This window comes from Triturus cristatus, chromosome 12 (assembly GCF_964204655.1).
Source record: "Triturus cristatus chromosome 12, aTriCri1.1, whole genome shotgun sequence".
Taxonomy (NCBI): domain Eukaryota; kingdom Metazoa; phylum Chordata; class Amphibia; order Caudata; family Salamandridae; genus Triturus; species Triturus cristatus.
This window is the reverse complement of record NC_140595.1, coordinates 23,794,961-23,822,913: the sequence shown is the minus strand read 5'-3', so window position 1 is coordinate 23,822,913 and position 27,953 is coordinate 23,794,961. Positions and strand designations below refer to the sequence as shown.

General features: G+C 49.7%; 1 protein-coding gene and 1 pseudogene across 9 annotated transcripts in view; both read left to right on the top strand.

Moving 5' to 3' along the window:
- The window catches only part of LOC146772255 (importin-5 pseudogene), a 28,549-nt pseudogene extending 24,918 nt beyond the window's left edge, over nucleotides 1-3,631 (top strand).
- GATAD2A (GATA zinc finger domain containing 2A) overlaps nucleotides 1-27,953 on the top strand; it is a 398,521-nt gene that overhangs the window by 216,311 nt on the left and 154,257 nt on the right. The window lies entirely within an intron of this gene.

Sequence of the window (27,953 nt, the reverse complement as noted above, 5' to 3'; positions counted from 1 at the left end):
GGTTGGCACACCTCTCTTCCTCACTTGTTTTTCCCGCCGGTTTTCCCGCCCAAAGTGGGGGTCAGAACCGGTGGGGACCAGTTGCTGAAAGCAGCAAGTGGCCTGGGGAAGCTCACAAAGGCGGCAAGCCTTTGAGGTTTTCCCTTCGTGGACCTTGTCTATCCTGGGGGAGGTGGCTTGGCACCTTGTTCCCAGGATGTGCATTGTTTCAGGTCCCCGAGAGCAGCAGGCTCTCGACCCAGGGGTCCAGAAACATGTCTGGTGGTGGCAGCTGAAAGCAGCCACTCAGCTTGGACACTAGTGGTAGCTCTTTTTTTAGGAGGTATCTCTAAGATGCCCTCTGTGTGCATTATCCATTACATCCCACACTGGCAGCAGCAGTTTTAGAGAAATAACATAGGCCCTGGGTACCTGATTGGCAGGAGCCCAGGGCACACTCAGTCAAAGCACATTCAGGTATTCAGCAAAAAGTGGGGGCAACCATGCAAAAAGAGGGCAATTTCTCACAATAAGAGGGGTTAGAGTTTTCTTTTTAACAATGTCTCTTAACAAGAACCCAGCTGTTAGTGAAAATAACCACAATGACACAGAGGAGCAGGTTGAGGACCTCAACCTCACCCCTTAACTCCACTTAGAATTTAGGGAGTTAACGTCTCTATGCAAAATCAAACGTATAGTCAAAGGGTCCCATCCTTCCAAACAAAAGCTCCAGGAACTGTTGGCAGGGTACGCCAAGGACCATCCCTCTGAAAATGGTGAGGACCTCTCAGAAGAGGAAGAAGATGGGGGGGATTAGGATAACTTCTAACCCCCCCCCCGCCCCCCCAACACACTTTTTAGGGAGAAAAGGGCCCCAGTGGCCCTCACTCCAAGAATAAACCGCTCAGCGCTTATAGCCCACAAAAATGTCATCAGGTACTACTGATGACATTGAGGACAGCCTCAATGAGGATAGCCTGCTAGCCAGGTTGACCAAAAGATTGGACCTAGAGACCAGACTCCTGGTTCTAGAGAGAGCAGAGATGGGCCTAGCACCCATCAATGGTGGCAGCAATATACTTAATAAGGATAACGAGCAATCTCATGATCCTAAAATCCCCATAGGGATTGACCCTATATATAAAGAGAGTGATATCACAAAATGGTTCACAGCGTTTGAGGGGGCCTGTGAAATGAGAAAAGTGAAGCCACACGGGAGGCACTCCTTTGGGAACTGTTCCCTGGTGACTGCAGGGACAGTCTCCTGACCTTTACAGGGGCAGATGCTGGGTCTTATGGCCTCATAAAGAGAACTCTGTTTGAGGGCTTTGACTCACAACTGGAGCATACAGAATTAGATTCAGGGGTGTTCCCAAAACCCCAAACCAATCCTGGATTGACTTTGTAGACTACTCAGTTAAAACACTAGATGGTTGGTTAACTGAACACAATGTGCATGATTTCAATGGACTTTACAATTCGTTTATGAAAGAACATATTTTAAGTAATTGCACTAATAAAGTTACACAAGCATTTGGTAGACCTAGGTCTAATTTCTCCCGAAGAATTGGGAAAGAAGTCAGATCGCTAGGTCAAACAAGGGTGACAAAAACAACCACTGGGGTGACCAAAAGAAAGGGGTTACAAAACCTCCCCAGGGGAAAGGTGGTGAATACCCAAAATAAAAAGCCTGACTCTTCAAAAGGGCCCCAAAAACCAGCACGGGGGGCGGGACCCAAAACTCTTCCCTGTCCAATAAAAGGTACAGGGGAAAGAACTTTGATCCCTCAAATGCCTGGTGTTAGAACTATAAGAAGCTGGGACACTTAACTGGTGATGCTACTTGTCCTAACAAGAAGCCCCCTAGTCCTCCTACAGCTACTGCTGGTGTAGCCAGTCTCCAGATGGGATCAGCAGTGTGCCCAGAGCAAATCGGGTTGCACACTGAAGTTCTAGTCATAGAAGGGAAAGTTGAGTTTGCCACATTAGCTGTGTGGCCACCCACCCACATTATACCTCATTTTGGTATAGTATATACAGAGCCAGCTTCCTACACTACTCCCTATGTATGCGGTTTTCTTTTTATTAACAATTGATGATCTTGATGTATGTTTTGTTGTCGTTTCCCCAGATTTCTCTTGTAGTCCTTTTTCTAATTTTTATATAAAGCCATGTATATATGATTTCTGTGTGGGCAAGAATGTGCAAGATCCTAGGGAAAGAGTTTCAGCAATACCTCCCTGATGTCATGGGAGCCTTGATGAAGACTGCCTCAATTAAGCATGAAGTTGCACTGCTCGATACACAAGACATGGAGATCATGAGTGATGATGGCTCGGAATTTGTAAACCTTGATGATCAGCAGAGCTTTGGCATAAAATCGGCATGCCTTGAAGAAAAAGCAACTGCTTACCAAATGTTGGTTTGTTACACTAAGGAACTGAAAGAAGGTTTTGTGGAGCATACAGAGCAAGTTGTGAAACTTAGTGCCGCTGCTTAAATTTTACTTTCATGATGGTGTGTGTGTTGCTGCTGCAGAAATCATGCCATTACTCCTTGAATGTGCAAAAGTACGTGGTCCGGAATACTAGACATACATGTGGCATTTCATGTGTAATGTCCTATCAAGGCTATTGGAACAGAGCCAGATTCAGACGTTCTCTCAAAGTGATGCACTCTTTTGCTAAGTGCATAGAAGTAATGGAGCCTGGGTGCCTTAACAATGAACACTTTTCTGAACTTGGAGGTATCCTGAAAGCCAAGCTGGAGGACGATTTCAAAAATCAAGAACTGAGGGAGGTTAAGAGGCAAGATGAGGACTATGATGGGCAAATTGAAGAGTCTCTTCAAGATGGGAATGATAGTGATGTGTATGTTCTTACCAAGGTCTCTGACGTATTACAGTCCTTGTTCAGCAGCTACAAAGAAAGTTCTCCTGTGGTTTGAACAGCTACTTCCTTTGATAGTAAATTTAATTTGTTCACACGACCCGGGCCAGACACATTGGGGATTGTGTATATTTGCAGCCATTATAGAGCACTGCAGTCCTGCCTCCTTCAAATAGGTAGAATACTTATTAAGGCTGATGCTGCAGTCGATCTGTGATAGCAGCCTTGCAGTCCGGCAAGCATCAGCATATGGCATCAGAGTCATGGCACACATTTGGTGGTGAAAACTACCAGCTTTTAGGCACAGAGTCCCTTCCACAAATGGTTAGTGTGATACAGGCTCCCAATTCAAAAACCAAAGAAAATATCAATGCCACAGAGTACTGCATTTAAGCGTTTGAGAAGACGATGAAGTTTAGGTCTGAATGTGTAAATGTGGATGAAGTCCTTACTCATTGGTTATCCTGGCTACCACTACAAGAATACAAAGAAGCTGGTCACACCTTGAATTACTTATGTGGCTTGAATGAAAGTAATCACCCAACAGTCCTGGGACCCAATAACTCCAATCTGCCCAAAATTCTAAGAATATTCTCCGATGGCTTTGTTAATGATTCGCTGAAGAACGACTATGCGTGTGGCAAACTGCTAGCCAGTGCGGTTCGTCAAGTACAAGGATCTGGAGGATTGTGGACAGAATGCAAATCACAACTGGATACAACACAGCTGAAGGCTTTACAGGACCACCTGTGCATTGCATGAAGAGCCTTAATATCAGTACAAAATATCGAAGAAAACTAACTCAATAAATCATACCCCTCTTGTTTAGGTTTCTTTGTTTATTTTTTTGTAATAAACGTTTGTTCGAGGCATATGAGCTGCAGATTGTACACTTAGCATAGATCGCCATCTGGTGTTGGGCCCGGATGTTTGCAGTTTGTTTTTGTTCTTTGGACAGTCTTTGGAAGTCACGAGTTCGGTGACTCCTCCTTCGGTCCGTACTGCGCATGGGCTTCGGCTCCATCCTCAGATTGTTTTTTTTCCGCCATCGGGCTCGGATGTGATACTTCGTGCTCCGGCTTCGAACTTCTACGGTTCCAGCCTCGACGGAAAATCCTCGTTCTTCGAGTTTCTTAATCAATCGTCATCTCTCGAAGCGGCACTTTTCTCCATTCCGCACATCGGCACCGGCCTTCGGGCCCTCCTCGACTCCGGTCCCGGCCGATGGAAAGGACTCCGTTCAAAAAGTGCCCAAAATGTGGGTCTAAATTTCCCCACACCGACCTCCATCAGGTGTGTAACCTTTGCCTCTCCCCAGGACACGAGGCTAGAGACTGCCCCGCCTGTAAGTCTTTTCGATCAAAAAAGACCATCCGGGATCGAAGAGCTCGACGCACCATGGCGCACTCATCGACCGCGGCTCCACCGGACATCTTCGGAGACGACACCGGAGCTTCGGGGCAACAACACACCAAGCAGGAGGAAGACGTCGTCAGCGCTTCCGAGGCCGACGACTCCGACGTGGAGGACATCACACCGGCGCAGAGGGTCGTGAGTACTCTACCCACCCCCGCGCCCAAAACCAAAGAGACTCTGGTTACACCCTCGCCTGCAGGCCTGGGTAAAACAAAGCACACAGCTTCTATCACCCCACCTTCGGGCCCGGTGTCGAAGCCTCACAAGTCTCACGGCAGCTCGGGCTCGAGCCAGCTGACGCCTGGTGCCGATAAACACCGTTCGGCACCGAAGAAAGTAACGCCCAGCTCGACTCCGAAGCCACAGGTGCCGAAGCCTGGACTCACGGTGCCGACAAAACACAAACACAAATCCCTCGGCACCGACGCTCCGGCGCCGAAGACTACCTCGACGCCGAAAAAACCGGAGGTTCCAAAAAGGCATGGCGCAGAGAAACCACCAAAATCCTCGGCTCCGAAAACATCGGCGCCAGCGGACGATTCGGCGCCATTGGACCTTTTTACACCAGATCCTTATCAAAAGACCTTATCTAAGGATCCAAAGACTGGGCTATTGACTTTAGCTGTCAAGAAAAGACGTCTTGACACGCCAGCTCCTCCTCCACCGCCCAAGCGGAAGGACTCTGCCACATCTCCTCTCAGAGTGCCCTCCCCACTACCACCTCCTCCTCCTCCTCCACCACCTCTTCCACCTCCTCCCCCTCCCAGGTCTCCGCCACCCTTGCCTCATAATTCCCCGACCCCGTCCCCAGATCCGGATTACGGGGATCCAGATTATGACCCGGCGGACGCCCCCATGGACCCCACTCCACCGGGGACCCCAGACCCATGGGAAGATTAGCAAAACCCTGACATACCGGATGTGCCTCAGGACGACCTCTACCCATCCAGGCCATCTCCCCCAGAGGACCCACTAGGGTTTCACCACTTAGTGCAGAGACCAGCACACTACCATGGGGTGGAAATGCATAGTGAACCAGTGGAAGACGACTTCTTACTGGATACATTTGATATTCAGGATAAGTCCACAGCTATCTTGCCCATGCTTAAGGGTGTCACCAAGCATGCTGCAGAGGTGTTCAAAGACCCTGTCAGGGCCAGGGTCTTAAACCCTAGAATAGAAAAAAAGTACAAGGCAGCACCCACAGACCCTACATACATTAAGGGCCCTGCTCCCTTAGATTCCCTAGTTGTGTCCACAGCTAGAAAGCGGTCTAACTCCCAGTCCTCAGGCGAGGCCCCACCGCCGGATAAGGAATCCAAACTTCTAGATGCGTCTGGTAAACGCACCGCCTCGCAAGCCGCAAACATCTGGCGCATTGCGAATACCCAAGCGCTGCTTGCGCGTTATGACAGAGCACACTACGATGAGCTTGAGGCTCTTATGCAGCACCTCCCGGAAAAACACAAACGTAAAGCTCATGACCTGATACAGGAGGGAAAGCTAATTACTAACACCTCCATTAAATGTGCCCTCGATGCAACCGACACTGCTTCTAGAGCCATAAATACTAGTGTCCTGCTTCGTCGTCATGCCTGGCTCAGGATCTCAGGGTTCAAGCCAGAAGTCCAGGCATCCATACTCAATCACCCCTTTGACCAACAAAATCTCTTCGGGCCAAAGGTAGACGAAGCATTAGAAAAAATGAAAAAGGACACAGACACAGCAAAGTCTATGGGGGCATTACAATCACAGACCCCTAAACGCTCCTTTCGGCGCTCATCCTTTCGTAGCACAGACAGAGGCTACTCCACCGATAGCGCCTCTACCTCCTACAAGTCCCCTCCTCAAAATACCTTCTCAAAGGGCTACCAAAGGGGTGGATACAGAGGCAACAACAATAAGGGCAGGGGCAAAACTAACACCACCCGTTCTGCCACCCCGCCCGCACAATGACTTCCCTCCGCTCCCCCCAGACCATCCCACTCCGGTCGGGGGCAGACTACAAAACTTTATCCACGCATGGGAATCCATAACATCGGACAAATGGGTGACCCTAATTATTCGGTCAGGGTACTGTCTCGAGCTCACATCTATCCCACCAAGGCACCGTCCAATGTCTCAAGAACATTCCACACTGCTCAAACAGGAGGTGCTCTCCCTCCTCCAAAAACACGCTATAGAGCAGGTCCCCGTCAATCAGCAAAATCTAGGGGTCTACTCTCTGTATTTCCTGATACCAAAGAAAGACGGGACCCTGAGGCCCATTCTGGACCTCCGGCCTCTAAATGCATACATACATTCAGACCATTTTCACATGGTCACCCTACAACAAGTCCTCCCGCTCCTCTCTCAAGGAGACTTTCTCACTACCTTGGATCTGAAAGACGCATACTTTCACATTCCAATACACCCTTCTCACAGGAAGTACCTCAGGTTTGTGGTGGACGGTCAACATTACCAGTTCACAGTTCTCCCCTTCGGGGTCACCATCGCACCACGGGTGTTTACCAAATGCCTAGCAGTTGTAGCAGCACACCTCAGACGTCAACATATTCACATCTTCCCTTACTTAGACGACTGGCTCATAAAAGCCACGTCCTACAACCAATGTGTGCAACGTACCAACAGCACCATCCAACTGCTCCACCAGCTAGGCTTCACGGTGAACTACCAAAAGTCCCACCTCCTACCATCTCACACAAAGCAATATCTCGGGGCTACTATAGACACCTCCAAAGGTATTGCTTATCCAAACTCAGCCAGAATCGCAAGCATACAAGCCTTGCGTCAAACGTTGCTTCCTCAACACACTCTTCCAGCAAGAGTGTTTATGAAGCTCATAGGGATGATGGCATCTTGCATCTTCATAGTGCCCCATGCAAGACTCCACATGCGTCCACTTCAAGAGTGCCTAGCACAACAGTGGAACCAGGCCCAAGGACAGCTGACGGATCTGGTGTTGGTAGACGGCCGCACCCATCACTCTCTGCAGTGGTGGAACACCACAAACCTTTCCAAAGGGTGGCCGTTCCTGGACCCGGTTCCTCAGGTGATTCTAACAGCGGACGCATCGCTCTCCGGCTGGGGAGCGCACCTCTTACACCTCACAATGATAGGCCTATGGACGCCACAGCAAAAGTCGCTCCACATCAACCATCTGGAGCTCTTGGCGATCTTTCTAGCCCTAAAATCCTTTCAAAAACAGATTTCAGCCAAAGCAGTCCTCATTCGCACAGACAATATGACTGCAATGTATTATATTCAAAAACAGGGGGGGAAACACTCTCCCCAGCTCTCCCGCTTAGCCCAGAGCATATGGAGATGGGCAATTCCTCAAAACATCTTTCTCCTGGCACAGCACGTTCCAGGCGTACAAAACACCATGGCAGATCTGCTCAGCAGACAAACGCAACAACTACACGAATGGGAACTGCATCCACAAGTTCTTCGCCCATTCTTCCACAAGTGGAGGCATCCTCAGATAGACTTCTTCACCACCCACGAAAACAGAAAATGCCCAAGCTTCGCCGCCAGATACCCACACCCATTGTCCAAAGGCAATGCGATATGGATGAACTGGTCAGGCAAATTTGCATACGCCTTTCCACCTCTCCCGCTAATTCCATTGGTGGTAAGGAAGCTACAACAGCACTCCCTCACACTCGTTCTGGTAGCTCCAACATGGGCCAGGCAGCCGTGGTACACCACACTACTACAGCTCTCGGTGGTACCACATCAAAAACTGCACCTGTCCCCATGCCTCCTAACTCAGAACCATGGAGAAATCAGGCACCCGGACCCAGCTCAGCTCAACCTTGCGATCTGGCTCCTGAAATCTTGGAATTTGGGTACCTTAACCTTCACCCTGATTGCATGAACATTATCAAGGAAGCCAGACGTCCTACCACTCGAGCATGCTATGCCGCAAAGTGGAAGAGATTTGTTGTTTACTGCCGTAACAATACAATCAACCCTTTAGATGCATCCATACAGCACATCATATGCTATCTGCTCCATCTCCAAAGGTGTAACCTGGCATATTCATCCATACGCCTACACCTAGCAGCGATTGCTGCTTACCTACAAAACAGACAGCATTTAGCACTGTTCAGAGTGCCCGCTATTAAAGCCTTTATGGAAGGCCTTAAACGAGTAATTCCTCCCAGGGCACCACCTTCCCCTGTATGGAATCTAAATGTAGTTCTTACAAGGCTAATGGGTCCGCCTTTCGAACCAATGCATAAATGTGAGCTACAGTTCCTCACCTGGAAAACAGCTTTCCTCGTAGCTATCACTTCCCTTAGAAGGGGGAACAACCTTTACAACGCAACTGTTACAACGCACTACACTTACAACGCATTTTTTACAACGCATAATCCATTACAACGCACTACACTTACAACGCATGACACTACAACGCATTTTTAAAAAATACCTTTACAACGCATACCATTACAACGCCTACCATTACAACGCATAATATTACACTACACTATCCAACACTTACCCTACTATTGCACCCCCTGGAGTTAGAATAGTAATTTTTACCCCTATACTATCCAACACTTACCCTACTGTTGCACCCCCTGGAGTTAGAATAGTAATTTTTACCCCTATACTATCCAACACTTACCCTACTGTTGCACCCCCTGGAGTTAGAATAGTAATTTTTACCCCTATACTATCCAACACTTACCCTACTGTTGCACCCCCTGGAGTTAGAATAGTAATTTTTACCCCTATACTATCCAACACTTACCCTACTGTTGCACCCCCTGGAGTTAGAAAAGTAATTTTTACCCCTATACTATCTAATACTTACCTTAAATGCAATTAAATATTATGCGTTGTAATGGTATGCGTTGTAATGGTAGTTTTTTAAAATGCGTTGTAGTGTCATGCGTTGTAAGTGTAGTGCGTTGTAATGGATTATGCGTTGTAAAAAATGCGTTGTAAGTGCATGCGTTGTAAAAGTGTGCGTTGTAACGTCATACATCCCTTAGAAGGGTTGGTGAAATACAAGCGTTCACTATACAGGAACCCTTCTTACAAATACATCACAGCAAAGTGATACTTCGTACAAATCCAAAGTTTCTGCCCAAGGTCATTTCCCCCTTCCATCTCAATCAATCGGTGGAATTACCTGTTTTTTTCTCGCAACCTCAGTCTGTTGCGGAAAGGGCTCTACATACACTTGATGTTGAGGGCTTTACTGTACTACATACAGAGAACACAACCTTTCAGGAAAACTAAACAATTGTTTGTCTCCTTCTCTCCACCACATAAAGGCAACCCCATCTCTAAATCAGGGATAGCTTGGTGGATTGTAAAGTGCATACAAATTTGCTATCAAAAGGCAAAAAGAACATTATCTGTTCCACCTAAAGCCCACTCTACTAGAAAGTTAGGGGCTTCTATGGCTTTTCTAGGGAACATACCCTTAGATGACATCTGCAAAGCAGCCACATGGTCAACACCGCACACCTTCACAAAACATTACTGTCGACGTGCATTCCAAGCAACAAGCTAGTGTGGGCCAGGCTGTACTAAAGACACTTTTTCAAACCGCTGCAACGGATACCGGTGGTCGCCGCTAAGGTTGGGTGCTGCTATATAATCTATGCTAAGTGTACAATCTGCAGCTCATATGCCTCGAACGGAATATGCTACTTACCAGTATGCATCTGTTCTTGGCATGTAGAGCTGCAGAGTTGTACACGCCCACCCGCCTCCCCGGCTACCTGTATCCGTTCCAGTCCATCTTATTTAGATACAACACACATGGGTTTCTCACTGTTATTACTACGCTCCATCATTTCCCTGTTGGCGAAAAACAATCTGAGGATGGAGCCAAAGCCCATGCGCAGTACGGACCGAAGGAGGAGTCACCGAACTCGTGACTTCCAAAGAACAAAAACAAACTGCAAACATCCGGGCCCAACACCAGATGGAGATCTATGCTAAGTGTACAACTCTGCAGCTCTACATGCCAAGAACAGATGCATACTGGTAAGTAGCATATTCCTTTTTTATTATGACAGAAAAGAAGAAACATAAGGCAGCAAAATGGCAGTATAGCAGTCCACAGCATACGCGTATCATTTTCCAATACATTTGACACCAGGGAGATACAGTAGAAACACCTCCATCCCATCAGATCAAGTCGTTCAGGCATATACAATGTGTAGACCATACAGTGCATAATAGATTCACCCAGATAAGAGGAACACTCTCGATACCCAACATGCCAGAGATTACCTCATTCTGTACTAGGAGGGGGCATGTCATCCACCCCAGAGACTTCCAGCACTCTGCCCCTTTCCTGTTGTAGTTCTATTGTGGGGGATAGGCAAATGGTACCCCTGTATCTGTTCCACCTCTCCCATTTGTAGTCCCATTTCCTGGGGCATCCCCTATGTTTGAAGACATCCTTTTCGGCAAGCATTGCCCTGTCCATGGCAACTGCCCAATCGCGTAGGGCCGGAACCGTCCCCACACCCTACTTCTGGGCAATGTTACGCTTAGCAATGGCCCACCCAAGTGAAGCTCACGTTTGCTCAACTTGCGTCAAATCAGTAGCTTCCCAGATATTTAGGAAACACAGTTGGGGGGAGGCCCTGAGGGATTTACCATCCGCCCTCTCCATTTGCTGCGTGACCCTGTTCCAATATTGTTGCACCACTGAGCAATCCCAGAGAACATGAAAAAAGGTTCCTGGTTGGTGACACTGCTGGAGGCACAGGGGATCAATCTGCCTTCCTATCTTAACCAAAATCCCAGCGTCCAAATATATACGATGCATGATTTTTAATTGAACAAGGCGCAATCTCATAGGGATAGCCATTTCCTTGGGAGAGGCTAGGGCATCAAGCCAGTCCTCATCTTCTAGGTCTCCCAAATCTGCTTCCCAAAGTCGTCGTAGACGACTTATGGGGTCAGGACTGTAGGAGAGTAGGGTCTGCTTTCTATGTTCACCCCCACTTTTTGCTTTTGCTTTACTGGTTTACGACTTAGATGTGGCTGTGGGCCTGCTAATCAGACCCACAGCCCTGCTGTTCTCTCTCTAAATTACTACTATGTACTTTAGGTGCATAACCCATTTGGATAGGATCACCTTATTGGCCCCTGTACAGTGTACCCTAGGTACCCAGGGCATAGGTGTACCCTAGGCCTACCAGGGGCTGCAGCATGTATTGTGCCACCCCTGGCCTGGCCTTCCATTTTGACACAACTGGCTGATCACTCAGCTGGGGCAAGGTCGTGTAATCACCCCTTGCTTAGGTGTAGTATTCCTATACCTAACTTACATATAGACACATGTGTACCTATCAGTCACTCCTATGGCAGACCTTGACAATCCTGGAGGCAGAGTGCTTGGTAACATGTGAGATGGTGCTCTAGCATGAGCTGAGCCTGTCTGCAGCTTTCGGAACCATGTCCTTATAGCTGTTCTATGATATAGCCTACCATATACTCTTAAAGTACCTTATAATCTTAGACGGTTATGGTAACTATGGTTTGGCTTTATCAAAACATGTCGTGTAAGGTGTCTAACACTCGGGAATAATACCCCCATGCCATTTCTGGACATGAGAATATTATTCCCCCCTTCTAGAGGGAAAGACATGTTAAAATCATACTTCAACTGTTAGCCTCTGACCAAAGCCTCAGCATCACAAAATGGATGCTGCTGCCACGACACAAGTCTGACCTCCTGCAGCTGGGAGTGATCCCAGCCAGGGAGGCCGGGACAATAGGTTTCCTGCTTGGGGAGGTGCTAGCACCTCCCCAGACAGCCTTTAGTCTATTGGGGCAGGGTGGGCTGAAAGGAATGAGACATGCCTGGGGCACACAAGGTGTTCCTTGCATAGTCCAGTTCAAACCGGCGCTGGGGCACTCCAGCCCCAGCTCTGGCGCGAAACTGGACAAAGGGAAGTGGGTGTAACCACCCCCTCCCAGGTCCCACCCATAAGGCGTGACCTAGCAGGTATCCCAGCCCCCCAGATTAGTATAAGAGTGGGAGTTGGGCCTCAAGACTTTAGATTATCCTGAACCTGCAAAACTGAACAGAAACTCTGGACCTTCGACATTCGACGAAAGAAGAAGACTGAAGAATCTCCCTTGTAGCCAAGGAGTGGCTACCCTGTGCAAACAGGCACCATCAAGAGACTACCCTTTGCTTTGCCCACGTTCGACGAGGAACCGACTGCAGAGCCCGACCAGAGCCTTGATTTCCAGACTTCTCCGACCCTCATCCACATCTGCAGCAGAGCTGAGATCCGTGGAGGCGACGAGCGACGTGTGTGAGAAAGTGCCATCTTTCTTGCATGGTATGCCCCCACTTTTTGCTAAATTGCTGAATGTACTTCGATTGAGTGTACCCTGGGTTCCTGCCAATCAGGTGCCCAGGGCCTATGTTCCTTCCTTAAACCACACAAACTCCAAATTGGCAAACCCTAGCCACATGTCAGCCCCTAGTAAATGGTACCCTAGGTACCCAGGGCCTTGTGACCAGGGAAGGCCTCTAAGGGCTGCAGCACTCATTGTGCCACCCTCAGAGGCCCTGTACCCTTACACACACACACTGCCCTTGCAGGCTGAGTGTCTGGGTGCAGGACAAAACAAAGAGTCGACATGGCACACATCACTGTGTACCATGCCCATCACCTACACTGCCAAGGCATATGTCAGCCACCCCTCTAGCTGGGTGCATTACGCCTATGGTGTGGGCACAGGAGCAGGAGCCCTGTGCCCCTACAGTACCCGGGTCCATTCCTGGGCACTGTAAGTGCAGTGCTGTCATTTAAGAATACATGGTGCTGAGAGCTTGTCAAACACGAGCTCCACAGCACCATATTGGCAACACTGAAGCCTGGGAAGTTTGGTATCAAACTTCTCAGCACATTGAACCCACACTGATGCCAGTGTAGGATTTAATGTACTAAGCACCCCAGAGGGCATCTTAGAAGATGCCCCCTTACAGCTAACTTGCAATCCACGTCTGCTCTGAGGCTGCCCAGGCTGCCACACAGCAGACACGTTGCTGGACCCCTGGGTGGGAGAGCCCCTGCTCTCCCGGGCCTGCAACAATGCACATCCTGGGTGAGGTGAGAAATCTCCTCCCCCAGGATGAGCAAAGGGAAGCTTCAAAGGCATGCCGCCAGTTGGAGTTTCCCCAGGCCACTGCAACCCCCCACTCTGGCGGGAAGCTTGGCCGGAAACCCCATACAAGGACAGGGGATGTGCCAGCCTGCCCACCCCACCCCTCAGGTGGGGGAGGCGAGGTGAAGCACATCTCCGGGCTCTCGCCATCTTGAAGATGGGAGGCCCTACCCTATCAGGATTAGGCTACTGCCCCCCTCCCACAGGAGAGAGGCAGGATAGGGGGTGTACCCACCCCAGGACAAGGACCCATTGGTCCCTGGCCTTCACCTACCTGTAACGCCCCTAAATCTAGTATTTAGGGGCCCCCTGAACCTTCCTTCCTCAGATTCCAGATAGAAAAACGACAAGAAGAGCAAGAAGAACAAAGACCTGCCCTGCAGCTGCTAAAAAGAGAAGAAGACACCAACTGCTTTGGCCCCAGCCCTACCGGCCTGTCGACTCTCGAACCTGCACCAGCGCGGCCTCCCACGTGGCCAGCAACCTCACCAACCCCGGAGGACCTGGCTACCTTTTAGCTCTAAGCCCCTGGGACTCCCACGAGTAGAGGCTCTACTCAAGAAACCTACTTGCTATCCCTGGCACCAGCCCGGGACCGCGGACCCAACACACTCTGCACCAGCCAAGCCTGGCCAGTGCCGGAGTGGACAAAGACCCAGAGGACGACCCCACGGCGACTGTGACCCAGAGTCCGGCACCCAAGGACCCCCCTCGACATCCCGGAAGAAGCCTGCAGCCTCAGAACCAAGTGCCACCCCAGCCGCGATCAACCAGAGGGTAAGATTCCCGACGTCAAAAGGCACCCCTGCACCCGGCGCCCTGCGACCCCCTGTGCCCAATCCTGGGGTACCCACCTAACCTACAACTACCCAACTTACCTCTCGAAGTGGTGGTGGCACCTGAAACCTCCTCGTCCCCGAGCCTGCAGCCTCTTTCCAAACCGGAACATTCCCATTGATTTCCATTGAGCGCCCTAAGGCTCAAAAGCACCCTGCACCCAGCCGCCCGAGTGGCCCTGGCAGTGCCCTCTCTACTCTAACCTACTTCCCCACTTGCCCTGAGTAAGTGACCAGGAGCCCAGCTCCCACAGCCGCGTGGCTTGCCAGACAGCAGCCACCAACCAAGGCCCCCCTATCCCTCATAGGATAACATTGGGCCCAACTCTCTCTGCACCCGGCCGTCCTGAAACCGCTGAGGGTGAACCAACTGTACCTACCTGACACTGGGGGACCCCTGAGTCCATGCCCGGAATTTCAACACTACCAGTCGAGTACTTACCCTTAAACCGCTAACTTCATTTTCCTCATAGGGTAACATTGACTGGCTTTTTCTTCAAAAATCTTCTAAGTGTGAACTTTTCAAAACTGCAAAAATTCACCAAAAATCAGCCAAGTGACAAAAACGAATTTACTCACCTGCTCCTAGGTGAGCTCCCAGTGCTGGATCTTGGTGCCCAGCCCTGACTCTGAAAAGTGTTCACAACTATACTTACTTCTAACTCATTTTTCTCCCATAGGAAACCATTGCCTGCTTTTCTGTGAAATTTCTTCTAAGTGTCTACTTTTGCAAATTTGAAATATTCTTTTAAAATCGTACCATTTCTGCAAACGAAATTACTTACCTGCTTTTGATAAGGACCCCAGTCCTGGGTCTAGGCACCCAGTCCTGGATTACTAAAGTAACGATAAAGTACTCTACCTGCAATTTGAATTTCTTGCCATAGAGATCCATTGAATGTTTTCTGTGAAATATTTTCTAAGTGCTAACTTTTGAAATAGCTAAATACTATCTAAAAATCATTACAGTTATTAAGTCGACTTTCTTCACTTGATTCTGAATACTGACCCCAGGCTGGTTCTAGGATCCAGACCTGGAATTCCAAAAGTAATCTGAAAAGTAATTTATTACAAATAACCTGAATTTACCATTGAGCTCAATGCATTGTTATGTTTAGGAAATAGGATTGTTTATTGCAACCAACTGTGACTGTTTACACAAATTTATTGCTTGAAACAAAAGTATTTATATTCAACCTCTCATTCTGAGAAAGTATATTTTTACCCCCTTGTGGTTCTAAAAATAAAACAAGCATATATTTTATATATACAAATCATTGGCCTAGAGTTCAGTTATTGAGTGTGTGAAACCATTTGCTGACTGAGTGTGTACAATAAATGCTTTACACTGTCCTCTGGTACTGCCTTACTGCTCGACCAAGCTACCACTTTTGAGAGTAAGGTCATACCTAACTTTGACCTCTATCAGCCTCTGGGGGACTGTGGACTCTGTACACCCTGTACCTATTAGGGAACAGTATATACAGAGCCACTTTCTCACATTGGTGGATCAGCGGTGGGATACAAACTTGCATTTGTTGGACTACTTGGTTACCATCTGATCACACGACAGAACTCTTAAAAATTGCCTTTAGAATTCTGATTGGTTTTTCCAAAATTACTAAAAGTCTTGCTAGGGCCTTGCTTAAGTCCCATTAGAATTTTAGAAAAATAAAAGTCACTATAGTCAGGGTAGAGGGTTAGAACTGTCAGGTTAGAATGTCTCAAACAAACCCAGCTATTAGTGATAATAATAACATGGACCTGGTGGAGGAGCTCGACCTCACACCTTACTTACACTTGTCTTTCAAGGAATTGAGGTCCTTATGTAAACTCAAAAATTTACAAATGGGTCAGCATCCATCCAAACAAGGGCTCCAGGAGCTCCTGGCTGAGTATGCTAAAGACCACCCATCTGAACATGGTGATGGCCAGTCAGATGAGGAAAGGGAAACAGGGGAGGAGGACAGCAACCTCCCCATACTATTCCCTAGGGAGGAGATGGCACCCATACCCTCCAACTCAAGACATAGCATCTGGGCACCTAGAGACCACACAGGTGGCTCTGGTCCCAGAGACAACACTGGGGGACCCCCCAGTGAAGAGGACAGCCTTGTGAGGCTGGCCAAAAGAATAGATCTAGAGTCCAGGCTCCTGGCTCTAGAAAAGGAAAGGAGAGAGATGGGTTTAGCACCCATCAATGGTGGCAGCAATAATAAAAACAAGGATAGGGAGGAAACTTCTGACCTTAAAATCCCCAAAGGGATTGTCCCTAAATTTGAGGAAGGTGATGATATCACCAAATGGTTCACAGCCTTTGAGAGGGCTTGTGATATCAGGAAAGTAAAGAAACCTCTCTGGGGGGCACTCCTGTGGGAACTGTTCTCTGGTAACTGCAGGGACAGGCTTCTGACTCTCTCTGGGCCAGAAGCAGGATCCTATGACCTCATGAAGAAAGCTCTGATTGAGGGATTTGGATTCACCACTGAGGAGTATAGAATTAGATTCAGGGGGGCTCACAAAACCCAGACCCAGTCCTGGATTGATTTTGTAGATTTCTCAGTGAAGACACTGGATGGTTGGTTAGCTGGACATGGTGTGCAGGATTTTACTGGATTGTACAATTTATTCATGAAGGAACATATTTTGAGTAACTGCACAAATGAAAAGTTGCATCAGCATTTGGTAGACCTAGGTCTAATTTCTCCCCAAGAATTGGGAAAGAAGGCGGACCACTGGGTCAAGACTAGGGTGACCAAGACAACCACTGGGGGTGACCAAAAGAAGGTGGTCACAAAACCTCCCCAGGGGAAAGGTGGTGAGAATCCCCAAGATAAAAAGTCTGAGTCTTCCAAAGGGCCCCAAAAACCTGTTCAGGTGGGTGGGACCCAAACTACTCCCTATGTGCCCCAACCATATAGGGGGAAGAACTTTGATCCCTTAAAGGCCTTTTGTAATACCTGTAAGAAGCAGGGACACCTAACTGTATCTTGCCCCCAAAACAAAGCCCCTAAGGCACCCAGTACAGCCACTCCTGGGGCAGCAAGTATACAAATGGGATCAGAGGTGTACCCTGAGCAAATCTGGGAACACACTGAAGCAAGTTTAGTCTCCTTGGGAGAAGTGGAGTTTGCCACTGTGGCTGTGTGGCCCCCCAACTTGAAGAAATACTTACAGTACCCCTGGGTGAATGGAACTAGGGTAGAAGCTCTGAGGGATACAGGTGCCAGTGTCACTATGGTGAAAGACACACTGGTTTCCCCTGAGCAATACTTGATTGGGAAGTCTTACCCAGTCACCAACGCTGACAGTGTCACCACTAGTCATCCCATGGCCATGGTAACATTAGGCTGGGGGGGGGTTACTGGCCTGAAACAGGTAGTGGTCTCTCCAAAGTTGCCAGCTGCATGTCTGCTTGGAAATGATCTGGAAACCTCCGCCTGGGCTGAGGTTGAGTTAAAGGCCCATGCAGCCATGCTGGGCATCCCTGAATTGGTGTGTGTGCAAACCAGAGCACAGAGCAAGAGGAAGGGTGAAAAAGTAGGTTTGGAGCCTGGAATAATGGCCCAACCAACCAAGAGGAAGGGCAAGAAGACTGGGGGACCAGCTTCTGTACAGCCAAACACTCAGAACCCCTCTCCCCCTGGAGAGGATGTAGATACCTCTGAGGGAACTGAGTCCATGGAGCTTGACCCTTACCAGGTTGAACTCTTGGGCCCAGGGGGACCCTCTAGGGAAGAGCTGTGCCAGGGTCAGCAAGACTGTCCCACTCTTGAAAGCCTGAGACAACAAGCTGCTTCAGAAGCCAGGGGAGATGTCAGTGGTACCCATAGAGCTTATTGGGAAGAGGGATTACTGTATGCTGAGGCAAGAGACCCCACTCCTGGAGCCACCAGGAGGGTGGTAGTGCCACAGAAGTACAGGGAGTTCCTCCTAACTTTGGCTCATGACATCCCCCTAGCTGGACATCTGGGGCAATCCAAAACTTGGGAAAGGTTAGTGAGTCACTTTTACTGGCCCCAGATGCACCAAAAGGTGAAGGAGTTTGTCAGCTCCTGTGTTACCTGTCAGGCCAGTGGCAAGACAGGTGGCCACCCAAAGGCCCCCCTCATTCCACTACCAGTGGTGGGGGTCCCCTTTGAAAGGGTAGGTGTGGACATTGTGGGTCCACTCGAACCTCCCACAGCCTCAGGGAACAAATTCATTCTAGTAGTAGTGGATCATGCTACTAGGTACCCTGAAGCAATTCCACTTAGGACTACTACAGCTCCTGCAGTAGCCAAGGCCCTCCTGGGTGTCTTCACCAGGGTGGGTTTTCCTAAGGAGGTGGTTTCAGACAGAGGTTCCAACTTCATGTCTGCTTACCTAACACACATGTGGAAAGAGTGTGGAGTGCAGTACAAGTTTACTACACCCTACCACCCACAAACCAATGGCCTTGTTGAGAGGTTCAACAAGACATTGAAAGGTATGATCATGGGACTCCCTGAGAAACTCAAAAGGAGGTGGGATGTCCTATTACCATGCTTGCTTTTCGCCTACAGGGAAGTGCCACAGAAGGGAGTAGGTTTCTCACCCTTTGAACTTCTGTTTGGTCATCCTGTAAGGGGACCACTGTGTCTTGTAAAGGAGGGCTGGGAGAGGCCTCTTCAAGAACCCAAACAGGACATAGTGGACTATGTGCTTGGCCTAAGGTCCAGAATGGCTGAGTATATGGAAAAAGCATCCAAGAACCTTGAGGCCAGCCAGGAGCTCCAGAAGCACTGGTATGACCAAAAAGCTGCACTGGTTGAATTTCAACCAGGGCAACAGGTGTGGGTTTTGGAGCCAGTGGCACCAAGGGCTCTCCAAGACAAATGGAGTGGCCCTTACCCTATCCTAGAGAGAAAGAGTGAGGTCACCTATCTAGTTGACCTGGGCACTAGCAGGACACCCAAAAGGGTCATCCATGTGAACCGCCTTAAACTCTACAATGATAGGGCTGACATCACCATGCTGATGGTGACTGATGAAGAACAGGAAGCAGAGAGTGAGCCACTCCCTGACCTCCTATCCTACAGCCCAAAAGATGGGTCAGTAGATGGTGTGATTTTCTCAGACACCCTCTCTGCCCAACAACAGACTGACTGCAAGCAAGTCTTGCAACAATATGCTAGCCTCTTTTCCCTGACCCCTGGTCTGACAAGCTGGTGTACCCATGATGTGGACACTGGTGACAGTGCACCTGTCAAGAACAAAATCTATCGACAGTCAGATCAAGTCAAGGAAAGCATCAAAGCTGAGGTCAGCAAGATGCTGGAGTTAGGGGTCATTGAGCCTTCAGAGAGCCCCTGGGCTAGCCCAGTAGTTCTGGTCCCCAAACCTCATCAACAGGGTGAAAAGAGAGAGATGAGGTTCTGTGTGGACTATAGAGGGCTCAACTCTGTCACCAAGACAGATGCTCACCCTATCCCAAGAGCAGATGAACTGATAGACAAATTGGGGGCTGCCAAATTTCTCAGTACCTTTGACTTAACTGCAGGGTACTGGCAGATTGGCATGGCCCCAGGAGCAAAAGAAAAGACAGCATTCTCCACCCCTGATGGGCATTATCAGTTTACTGTGATGCCCTTTGGGTTAAAGAATGCCCCTGCCACCTTCCAGAGGTTGGTGAACCATGTCCTGGCTGGGTTGGAGTCCTTTAGTGCAGCTTATCTTGATGATATTGCTGTCTTTAGCTCCACCTGGCAGGATCACCTGATCCACCTTGGGAAGGTTTTAGAGGCTCTGCAGAGTGCAGGTCTCACTATCAAAGCATCCAAATGCCAGATAGGGCAGGGCACTGTGGTGTACTTGGGCCACCTTGTAGGTGGAGGCCAGGTACAGCCCTTACAACCCAAAATCCAGGCCATCATGGACTGGATAGCTCCAACAACCCAGACCCAAGTCAGGGCATTCCTTGGCTTGACTGGGTACTACAGGAGGTTTGTGAAGGGGTATGGGTCCATTGTGACCCCCCTCACAGAACTCACCTCCAAGAAAATGCCCAAGAAAGTTAACTGGACAGTTAGTTGTCAAAAGGCTTTTGACACCCTAAAAGAAGCAATGTGCTCAGCACCAATTCTAAAAGCTCCAGATTATGCCAAGCAGTTCATAGTGCAGACTGATGCCTCTGAGCTAGGGATAGGAGCGGTCCTATCCCAGACCAATGATGAAGGCCAAGACCAACCTGTTGCTTTTATAAGCAGAAGACTACTCCCTAGAGAGCAGCGTTGGAGTGCCATTGAGAGGGAGGCCTTTGCTGTGGTTTGGTCCCTGAAGAAGCTGAGGCCATACTTGTTTGGCACTCACTTCCTAGTTCAAACTGACCACAGACCTCTCAGATGGCTAATGCAGATGAAAGGGGAAAATCCAAAACTACTGAGGTGGTCCATCTCCCTACAGGGAATGGACTTTGAAGTGGAACACAGACCAGGGACTGCCCATGCCAATGCAGATGGACTTTCCAGGTTCTTCCACTTAGACAATGGAGACTCCATAGGACAAGGTTAGTCTCATCACCTTTCGTTTGGGGGGGGGTTGTGTGAGAAAGTGCCATCTTTCTTGCATGGTATGCCCCCACTTTTTGCTAAATTGCTGAATGTACTTCGATTGAGTGTACCCTGGGTTCCTGCCAATCAGGTGCCCAGGGCCTATGTTCCTTCCTTAAACCACACAAACTCCAAATTGGCAAACCCTAGCCACATGTCAGCCCCTAGTAAATGGTACCCTAGGTACCCAGGGCCTTGTGACCAGGGAAGGCCTCTAAGGGCTGCAGCACTCATTGTGCCACCCTCAGAGGCCCTGTACCCTTACACACACACACTGCCCTTGCAGGCTGAGTGTCTGGGTGCAGGACAAAACAAAGAGTCGACATGGCACACATCACTGTGTACCATGCCCATCACCTACACTGCCAAGGCATATGTCAGCCACCCCTCTAGCTGGGTGCATTACGCCTATGGTGTGGGCACAGGAGCAGGAGCCCTGTGCCCCTACAGTACCCGGGTCCATTCCTGGGCACTGTAAGTGCAGTGCTGTCATTTAAGAATACATGGTGCTGAGAGCTTGTCAAACACGAGCTCCACAGCACCATATTGGCAACACTGAAGCCTGGGAAGTTTGGTATCAAACTTCTCAGCACATTGAACCCACACTGATGCCAGTGTAGGATTTAATGTACTAAGCACCCCAGAGGGCATCTTAGAAGATGCCCCCTTACAGCTAACTTGCAATCCACGTCTGCTCTGAGGCTGCCCAGGCTGCCACACAGCAGACACGTTGCTGGACCCCTGGGTGGGAGAGCCCCTGCTCTCCCGGGCCTGCAACAATGCACATCCTGGGTGAGGTGAGAAATCTCCTCCCCCAGGATGAGCAAAGGGAAGCTTCAAAGGCATGCCGCCAGTTGGAGTTTCCCCAGGCCACTGCAACCCCCCACTCTGGCGGGAAGCTTGGCCGGAAACCCCATACAAGGACAGGGGATGTGCCAGCCTGCCCACCCCACCCCTCAGGTGGGGGAGGCGAGGTGAAGCACATCTCCGGGCTCTCGCCATCTTGAAGATGGGAGGCCCTACCCTATCAGGATTAGGCTACTGCCCCCCTCCCACAGGAGAGAGGCAGGATAGGGGGTGTACCCACCCCAGGACAAGGACCCATTGGTCCCTGGCCTTCACCTACCTGTAACGCCCCTAAATCTAGTATTTAGGGGCCCCCTGAACCTTCCTTCCTCAGATTCCAGATAGAAAAACGACAAGAAGAGCAAGAAGAACAAAGACCTGCCCTGCAGCTGCTAAAAAGAGAAGAAGACACCAACTGCTTTGGCCCCAGCCCTACCGGCCTGTCGACTCTCGAACCTGCACCAGCGCGGCCTCCCACGTGGCCAGCAACCTCACCAACCCCGGAGGACCTGGCTACCTTTTAGCTCTAAGCCCCTGGGACTCCCACGAGTAGAGGCTCTACTCAAGAAACCTACTTGCTATCCCTGGCACCAGCCCGGGACCGCGGACCCAACACACTCTGCACCAGCCAAGCCTGGCCAGTGCCGGAGTGGACAAAGACCCAGAGGACGACCCCACGGCGACTGTGACCCAGAGTCCGGCACCCAAGGACCCCCCTCGACATCCCGGAAGAAGCCTGCAGCCTCAGAACCAAGTGCCACCCCAGCCGCGATCAACCAGAGGGTAAGATTCCCGACGTCAAAAGGCACCCCTGCACCCGGCGCCCTGCGACCCCCTGTGCCCAATCCTGGGGTACCCACCTAACCTACAACTACCCAACTTACCTCTCGAAGTGGTGGTGGCACCTGAAACCTCCTCGTCCCCGAGCCTGCAGCCTCTTTCCAAACCGGAACATTCCCATTGATTTCCATTGAGCGCCCTAAGGCTCAAAAGCACCCTGCACCCAGCCGCCCGAGTGGCCCTGGCAGTGCCCTCTCTACTCTAACCTACTTCCCCACTTGCCCTGAGTAAGTGACCAGGAGCCCAGCTCCCACAGCCGCGTGGCTTGCCAGACAGCAGCCACCAACCAAGGCCCCCCTATCCCTCATAGGATAACATTGGGCCCAACTCTCTCTGCACCCGGCCGTCCTGAAACCGCTGAGGGTGAACCAACTGTACCTACCTGACACTGGGGGACCCCTGAGTCCATGCCCGGAATTTCAACACTACCAGTCGAGTACTTACCCTTAAACCGCTAACTTCATTTTCCTCATAGGGTAACATTGACTGGCTTTTTCTTCAAAAATCTTCTAAGTGTGAACTTTTCAAAACTGCAAAAATTCACCAAAAATCAGCCAAGTGACAAAAACGAATTTACTCACCTGCTCCTAGGTGAGCTCCCAGTGCTGGATCTTGGTGCCCAGCCCTGACTCTGAAAAGTGTTCACAACTATACTTACTTCTAACTCATTTTTCTCCCATAGGAAACCATTGCCTGCTTTTCTGTGAAATTTCTTCTAAGTGTCTACTTTTGCAAATTTGAAATATTCTTTTAAAATCGTACCATTTCTGCAAACGAAATTACTTACCTGCTTTTGATAAGGACCCCAGTCCTGGGTCTAGGCACCCAGTCCTGGATTACTAAAGTAACGATAAAGTACTCTACCTGCAATTTGAATTTCTTGCCATAGAGATCCATTGAATGTTTTCTGTGAAATATTTTCTAAGTGCTAACTTTTGAAATAGCTAAATACTATCTAAAAATCATTACAGTTATTAAGTCGACTTTCTTCACTTGATTCTGAATACTGACCCCAGGCTGGTTCTAGGATCCAGACCTGGAATTCCAAAAGTAATCTGAAAAGTAATTTATTACAAATAACCTGAATTTACCATTGAGCTCAATGCATTGTTATGTTTAGGAAATAGGATTGTTTATTGCAACCAACTGTGACTGTTTACACAAATTTATTGCTTGAAACAAAAGTATTTATATTCAACCTCTCATTCTGAGAAAGTATATTTTTACCCCCTTGTGGTTCTAAAAATAAAACAAGCATATATTTTATATATACAAATCATTGGCCTAGAGTTCAGTTATTGAGTGTGTGAAACCATTTGCTGACTGAGTGTGTACAATAAATGCTTTACACTGTCCTCTGGTACTGCCTTACTGCTCGACCAAGCTACCACTTTTGAGAGTAAGGTCATACCTAACTTTGACCTCTATCAGCCTCTGGGGGACTGTGGACTCTGTACACCCTGTACCTATTAGGGAACAGTATATACAGAGCCACTTTCTCACAACGTGGGACCGGCTACCTGGGAAAAGTGGCTAGTAACTTACAGCGCAGCTTCTGAGGCACCCTCGAAGTTGTGCACCGGGGATTGAGAAGCCCCAACCCCAAGCACCATCTGCACCGAAGACCAGCCCCCCACACTCCACGAGTCCTGCGTGGGGCCCTTCAGCATTTTCCTGCTTGCCGCGTCTGTCCGGTTGCTTGCCCGCTGGCTAGTGGCCTTTGTGACGACGCTCCCTGAAATCTTCTGCGCTGGTTTGGCTCCTCCAGACTGGCTCCCGCTTCTCTGCAAAGAAGAAGCACCCCAGACCTTCCTGGTCTGCACCAGAAGCAAGTCCCCTGTTATTATTATTATTATTAACGAATTTTGTACCGCGCACGGTTACCCAGAGGCATCCCAGCGCTTATAGAGAATCAGAGCAAGCTGCCTGTGTGAAGCAGAACAGATTTAGAATTATTCTGGAAATAGATAAGTTTTCAAATGTTTCCTGAACCTGAGCAGGTTTGGTTCAGAGCGTAGTGAGAGTGGGAGGGAGTTCCAGGCGTGTGCAGTATGGATGGAAAAGCTCCTGCCACCTGAACGGGCTCTCCTAATTCTCTTTATCTGAAGGAGGTGTTTATTATCGGAGCGTAAGGCTCTGGTGGGCTTATAGGGCCGAATCATGTCCTTCAGAATAGCAGGTCCTTTCCCCTGAATGCTCTTGTGAGCAATACAGAGGGCTTTGAAGGTCACTCTCTCTTTGACCGGGAGCCAATGGAGTGCCTTTAGAGCGGGCCTGGCTGATTGCCTGGCCGGAACGTTCCGCAGCAGCCTGGCTGCCGCGTTCTGCACTTGTTGCAGGATTTTGAACGTTGATTCCGGTGCTCCGAGAAAGAGTGCATTACTGTAGTCCAGGCGTGAGATGATTAGACCTTGGACTAACAGCTTCCGGGAGAGTTCCGGTAAGAGGGGGAGAACCTTACGGGCCGAGCGGAGCAGTCCATAACACACGCCAGCGATCTTCTTGGCGTGTGTCCTAAAGGACAGATCAGGCTCCAGCCAGACCCCCAGGCTCTTAATTTCCTTCTTTGGGTCAGGCGGAGTGCCCATACAGTTGGGCCAGCTGCTCGGCGAGAGGGCGAAGTTTGAGTGGCCCAAGATCATCAGCTCAGTTTTTGAGCCGTTCAATTTGAGCGATGACCTGGTCATCCAGTCAAACACCTCTCTTAAGCATGAATGGAGCGTTTCAGGCTGCTTCTCCAGCTGTGTCAGACCCACCACTAGCTGAGTGTCATCCGCATAGCTTATGGTCTTAAAGCCAAACGGAGACACCACACCCTCAAGGGGTGCCATATACACGTTAAATAACGTGGGGCTTAGGGATGAGCCCTGAGGCACCCCACAGTGAAGTGGAAAGGGAGGAGATTTTGCGTTGCCTTCCCAAACCTCGAAGGTACGCCCCTCCAGAAAAGAGGCCAGCCATTCCAGGGCCGCTCCTGTGACTCCTGTCTCTGCTAGGCGTTGTGTCAACACTCCATGGTTGACAGTATCGAAGGCCGCACTTAGGTCCAGGAGGATCACTGCCACTGACCCCCCTGTATCCAAAGTGCTTCTGGCCTCCTCTACAACTGCTAGCAGGGCCGTGTCGGTTCCATGACCCGGTCGGAATCCCGTCTGGGAGTCTCTCAACCGACCATTCTCCTCGAGAAAGTTGGACAGTTGGCGGTTAACCAGTTTCTCGGCAACCTTACTAATCCCTGGTAGCAAGGAGATGGGCCTGAAATTGGCTAAGTTCTGTGGATCTAAGCCAGGCTTCTTCAGAAGCGCTTTAACGACTGCGCTCTTCCAGTCTGGCGGTACCGTGCCATGAGCGAAGGAGAGATTGACCAAATCGGTCAAAGGCTCTCCTATCGATGGGGCAGCCTGCTTTAAATACCGCATTGGGACTGGGTCTCGAGGCGAGCCACTCTTCAAGCTCCCGAGGACCTTCAGTACTTCGCCTGAGGTTACGGGGCCAAAAGACGTCAATAAATTTTCCGACATGCTTAAGTCTTCAGACGAAGTCGGGGTTCCCATCACCGGAGGGAGAGAACTAATAATGGTGTCAATTTTATTTTTGAAGTAAGTGGCCAATTCCAGACATTTTTCCTGTGGTCTGTCGTGGACAAGAATGGGATCCTGTGGTTTAAGAAGCTCCTTCATCACTAGAAAGGCTTCCCTGGATGAGGACGCAGCATGACTCACTCTCTCCCCAAAAAAGGAGGCCTTTGCTGCGCGTATAGCAAGTTTATACGTCCTTAATTCCCTACGGTATTTTTCCCTGCTCTCTGTCTCTGGGTTCTTCCTCCATAGTCTCTCCACCCGTTTACAGTTCTTTCTCAGGGTTCTAAGCTCTGGGGAGTACCATGGGGCAGACCCCACTCTCTTATCCCTAATAAGCATCTTCTTGAGTGGAAGCACATGGTCCACTGCGTTGGTCAGCCAGTTCCTCATCATAGCGTCTGCAGTCACTGGATCCTGACCTTTCTCAGGCTGGGAGCCCTCCAACCGGGCATTCCAGGCCTCTACCGGGAGCCTTGACCATGCCCTGTCTATTCTAAATTTCCTGGACGGGAGGGTATCATCTTCCTTTACCTCCCAGTTTGCCATGATCAGTGAATGGTCAGACCAGGGAAGAACGAGAGGGGGCATAGCTAATAAACCCCTCATGTTCGTAAAAAAGGGGTCCAAAAGGTGCCCTTTAACATGTGTGGGCCCGGTGTTTATCAAATTCATCTCCAGGGCGGTCAGCTCGCTCATTAAATTAGTTGCCATTGGGTCAGTTGCCTCATCAAAATGGCAGTTGAGATCTCCCAACAGAATAAAGTTGGACGAAGCTGAGGCCAGGAGAGTGGTAGTTTCCATAAGCGAAGATGTAAACTCCCCCACACTCCCAGGTGGACGATAAACTAGGAGGCCTGTCAACGTGCAGGTAGGGGAGAATTTAAGGGAAAATTGGCAGCTCTCACAATCTTTCACCCCTGCCTCCCATGCTTTACAGCCCAGTGATTCCCTATGGATAATGGCCAAGCCTCCCCCCCTCCCTGCGCCTCTGTCAAGATGGTAGATCAAATATCCCGGCGCTAGCGCTGTAACCACATCCGGACCCGAGGCGTCAGATAGCCAAGTCTCAGTGAGAAACAAGGCTTCAACCTTGTGGTCCAGGAGAAGGGAATTAATCTCCGTAGCGTGGCAGGGAAGGGATCTGCAATTCAGCAGGGCAAGACGACGCAGGGTAGTGGGGATAGTTACTCCTAAATCCGGTTGGCAGACTCTGCATCCCCTGAAACGTTTTCCCCCTTTAGCGGTATAGCAGCATGTGACATGCTTTGGTGTTCTATAAGATAAAAGCTCTTCCTTCGTGTATCTGACCGAAGAGGCTAGATGGGGGCTCGAGTCGGGCATAACCAATGGCCCTGGTCCCGTCTGGGCCCGGACGGGCACAGACGGGCTTGACTCTGGCGAAACTCCGGCGCAAGTCCGGCGCGCCCCCTGCGCGCGTCCGCTGCGCGGAGCCATAACGGGCTATTTTTATAGGGCAACTAGACCGGTCGTCCAATGTGACCCCACCTAAGATGGCCGCCAAAATGGGATCGAGCCCTGGACCTGGTCTAAACAAGCACCCAGGGATCAGGGACCAAGAGAAATGAATTCACAGCCCAAACGAGGGTAGGAGCGTTCAGTAGGATAATTCTAAAGATGATTTTAAAATAATTCCGTTTTTTTGAAGATTCCTAAAATGATTCTAAAAATGTGGTTCAGGTGCAGGGGGGGATCGGACACAAGGGAAAAATCAAATGCAGCTAAAATAAGCACTGAGCGCTCGACTAGCAGCCTCTCAAGAATGCTCTATCTCCGGTCTGGTAGCTAAGCCCTCCTTTTATAGGGCAACTAGAC